Consider the following 4592-nt stretch of genomic DNA (forward strand, 5'->3'; position numbering starts at 1 on the left):
CTTGCGAGGCCTGGCAGCCCGCGCGGCTTCGGAAACTGTTGACTCAGAGGGCAGATGGGCGGCCAGGGGCTGATGTCAGTTTGGAGGCCGGCCACGGGGGAGCGGAGGAGGAGGGGAGAGGGAGGAGCGGGGAAGGCGCGGGGAGGAAGGGAGGAGGAGGGGAGAGGGAGGAGGAGGGGCGGGGCGGGGTGGGGGGAAGGGAAGGGGAGAGGCGGCGGCCAAGCTCTCCACCCTTCTCCTCTCGGAAAGGCTCTGGGAACCGGGCGGGGGTTTGGGCTCGGTGCGGCTCCTCGCTAGGCCGTGACTCATGGTGCGTCATCCGAACAGATGGCAGGAGCCACCGGCGTTTCTGCTGACTCATCAGAAAGCCGGGCTCGGCGCTGTCTGCGGTGCGGGGGTGTCGGGGAACGGCCGGGGGCCGGAGGGGGGAGAGGAGAAGACTAAAGGAGAAGCGTGACATCTGAGGGGTGTGGGGCTGGATGTGCCCCTCAGCAAGCCCTCCCCCCGAGGGAAGGGTGTAGGCCCGGCCGTCCCCAGTAATCCGGACCAGCCGGAGGCGGCCCCGAGAAAACAAAAGGCGGAAATGCGCGCTAGGACGGCCCGCCCCGAGGCTGCTCCGGCGGGGAGAGGGGAGGTCTCTCGGGGCCCCTCGGGCTGGACTTACTATCTGGGGAAAGTACAGTCGGACCTGCCTGGTGGGAGGGGGAGCGGAGTTTTCCTTCAGAATCACCCCCTCAGCTCGGCCATCAGAGCCACCATCCTCTCTAAGCATCTTCCACAAGCAGGAGGGAGCTATTCCCATGGGGATTTCTGGGGATTGCGCCCGGAGCGGGACCGGAACGGGAGGGAGCATGTGCGCCCTTCTCAGGCGCGGGCCTCGAGGATCCCCCCTCCCTTAGCCCTAAGTTTGTTCTCTGGCAGGGCTGCCCCCCTTTGGGCCAGTCTGTTTCCGCGCCGCGGCCTGAATTCAGCACAATGTGGTTAATGCAAAGAAACTTTCCCCTCCCACCTCGGGGTCTCGAACGCTCGGGCTGCCATCTTGAACTCTGATGTGTCACACCCCACCGGGCGCCCCTATGGGAAAGGGGGGCTGCGCGGAGACCTTTCCTGTTAAGGCCAGCAGAGGCTTCGGTTGATGGGTTTTTGGTCAGATTTACCATGTGCCACAACCAGCGAAATCTACTCAAGTAACCAGACTGTGGCTCGAAGCCCTGACGAAGGGCTTGCGTCTCAGAGCCAGAACTGACATCAGGAAATCCATCCCTGTGCCAACTCTTCCCATCAGTCCCCGGGCACTCCTCACAATTCCGGGCAACTCCCAGGCCTTTTCTGTTATTTTAAATTAGGTTTTAATGGATACACTTTGTTTTTACATTATTTAGATTTCCCCTTGTTCTCTTTTTCCTCCCAGAGTCATCCCTTATAATGCACTGAGTTGACCTGTTTATATTCAGGCATGTAATTCAGCCACCTCCCTCGGGAACTGGCCACACTCTAACAATAATACTACCTGGTATCTTTTCTATAGGACATTACAGAGATTATCTCATTTGATTCTCACAAGATTATTATGAGGGTGAGAAGAGTCATGCCTATTTCATAGAGAATTAAGCATATGTTCTCAAGTTATGTGATTTGCCCAAGGATACATAAACTGGTTATTGCACAGTCAATATCAGAAACTAGCTCTTTGGACTCTAAATGCAATTCTTTATTAAATAACCATTGCCATTAAATAACACAAAATAAGAGCTTTGTTTGGTAGATTTTTTTTTTTTCCTTAAGAAGATAAATAGAAATCTTCCTTACTTTCTGCAGGGGAAGATAGATGGGAAGAGGAAATCTCTGAGCTAGCCATTGCTGAGAAAGCATGAGGTGAGTTCTCTTTTAAGACACTTTACTAGCTCAGCCTGTCTGATGGTTCTGTGAATAGATAACCAGATAGAAGGTCTAGTTGATAGGGAGGCTAATAAGAGCAGCTTTACTTGTTGATTCTAAATCAGTCTCTAGATTTACAATGTGGGATCAGGCCCATAAACAAACATTTTTAAGAGTATAAGCCTTCAGTAGCGTTAGCCCTGGGATTGCCAGATGAGGAAAAATTCTAAGGAGACTTTGGCAAATCTCCAATTATGTTTCTCTTGAACTGATGCTTTCAAGTGGAGAGTAAGGCATTAGATTGATGATCAAGTCTAGTATTTATTTCTAGGAAGAAAACAGTTTGGTTCCCAAAAATCACTGGCCTTGGGAACAGACCTAAAAGTTGTATTTAGGGCCAAACAGAACTCCATTGGGAGAAAAACCAGAAGTTTCATCTCTAAATATACCTTGTTTATTGTGTCTGCTAGGCTTGTAACATATAATGTACTGCTCCTTTCTTGAGTAGGCATTTTATTTGCTTAAAGGGACACAAAATGGATATGTTATGTGAAACCCTGAGAAAAACAAATTGAGAGACACAGACTAGGCTAAGAGAGCATAATTTCAGTCTAAAGTGCTTGACAGAATATTTTTCTGAGTGAATCAGAGATTAAAGATATGATTTAGCCTAAGGAAAGCTTAGAAAGCTGAAGAATCTGAGAGGCTGATGGGAACTGAGCATGTCTGATTGAGAAGCACTATTGTTGCCGTGGGGAACTGATGTGATTGGTAGAAAACTTTGTTATTTGAAAAAAACTGATTAGAACAAAAAAGTATCATCTCTGTGGTTGAAGTGCTGATTGGAAGAAAGGTAACCTCATTATTTAGCATGATTCAAAGCTGTAATTCTTAATCTTTGTTGTGTCATGGTCCTTTAGATAATTTATGAAGCCTATAGACCTTTTCCCAGAATAATATTTTTAAATGCTTATTAAAAAGATATATACGATTTCAACAGGAAAGAAAAAGGAAACATAGCATGTGTTGATTTACATTCAATCTCTACAATTCTTTTTCTGGATGCAGATGGCATTTTCTACCCAAAGTCTATTGGAGACTGAACCACTGAAAAGAACCAAGTCTTTCATAGCTGATCGTTATATATTCTTGCTGTTATTGTGTAACTTGCTTCATTCAGCATCAGTTCTGTATCCAGCTTTTTTAATGTCCAGCAAGTAGTAAATACTTAGTAAATGCTTTCATTCAACCTAGCAGGTAAGGTGGTACAATGGATAAAGTGCTAGGCATGGAGCAGAAAGACCTGTGTTCAAATCTCTTCTCAAACATTTACTAGTTCTGTGATGCTGGGCAAGTCCACAGTCTCTGTTTGCCCCAGTTTCCTCATCTTTACCTTTCAGGGTGGCTGCGAGGATCAAATCAGATGATATTTGTTGAGTACTTAGTACAGTGCCTAGACCCATGCATGCAAATAAGTGTCTTCCTTTTGCAGATATGGGAACTGATGATGCCCAGATTAATATAGTGATTTGTTTACAGCCACACAAGTGATCAGAAGCAGCCAGTATTTCAACCCACATCCTCTGCTTCCAAATCTGGCTCTTTCCTCATTTATTAGGCTACATCTGGGGGGAAATTAGATGATGCAGTGGGTAGAGTGCTGGGCTTGAAGCCCGGAAGACATCTTTTTGAATTCAAATCTGGCCTCAGACACTTACTAGTTGTGTGATGCTGGGGAAATCACCTCAGTTTCCCCTTCTGTAGAATGAGCCGGAGAAGGAAATGGCAAACCATTCCAGTATCTTTGCTAAACAGGGCTGAACAACACTGAACCACATTTTAATCTTCAATGAGAAAGCCATAGGAAAATGAATGCTCCTGGGAAGGGGGAAGCAGGGGGGCAGGAAGGAAACTGAATACTTCTTCCTAGTATCCCACCTCCCACCCCAACCTAGAGTTCCTCTGACAGCACAACCTCGGAATCTAAGCCCAGGCATTTTCCCATTGAAAAAAGAAGGAAATTAAAATTTAAAAAAAAAAAAAAAAATCCTACTCCCCTTCAAAGCCTCAGGATTTCTCCCTCAGCAAGCCACGTGGAGAAGACAGGACTTAGTCTCCAGATAAATATGGGAATGAAGAGTAGGGGGAGGAGATGGAGAAAAAGAAGAGGGAGGAGGACGGGAAAGGTGGAGGCCTCCTTGCCTGCTACGGTCCCATTAACCTTGGTTACCTGGGAGGTCCCTGGAGAACACCAGGTGTTACCGTGAGGCTGCAGCTCCTCCTTCCTGCCCTCCCCCCCGGATTCCTTGCAGACCGAGTTTCAGGACTTCGCGCCCCCGCAGCGCCCCGCTGAGTGGAGGCGTGTTGCAGGCCCGGGGAACGGAGAGGAAGGAGACTGGGACAGGTGGGCTTGCATGCGGGGGAGCTGTGACTGACAGACACTCACATCCTGCGAGGAGGCCTCAGACTCGGCCCCGCCTTCCCCCGCACGGCTCGCAGAAACCGACCGCTTAGCACCACCTGCTGGTGGCGATGGCGCGTCCTCGGCGCTAACGGAGGCATAAAGGAGCCCCGGTGGTCTTCCCCGGGGACAGGCCTGGGAACCGGGCAGTGGGGGCGGGGGCGGCCCGAGTCTCCCGCGTGGCTGGCGTCATCCCCGCCTCATCTCCCTCGGGCAAAGGCATTTCCCGTGTTCCCCAGCCTAGCCGTCCGTT

The 4592-nt window shown here is 49.3% G+C and overlaps 1 long non-coding RNA gene across 2 annotated transcripts; it reads left to right on the forward strand.

Annotated features, from left to right (window-relative positions):
* Positions 1–205: 205 nt before the first annotated feature.
* Positions 206–2985, forward strand: LOC116420677. 2 transcript variants are annotated; one of them, XR_004231066.1, is made up of 3 exons: positions 206–389; positions 1819–1875; positions 2947–2985. It is a non-coding gene; the product is annotated as an uncharacterized LOC116420677 (long non-coding RNA). The 2 variants fall into 2 exon arrangements; XR_004231067.1 differs by having other exon boundaries at positions 206–310; positions 2947–2976.
* Positions 2986–4592: the final 1607 nt, after the last annotated feature.

Source organism: Sarcophilus harrisii, chromosome 1, assembly GCF_902635505.1.
Source record: "Sarcophilus harrisii chromosome 1, mSarHar1.11, whole genome shotgun sequence".
NCBI lineage: Eukaryota > Metazoa > Chordata > Mammalia > Dasyuromorphia > Dasyuridae > Sarcophilus > Sarcophilus harrisii.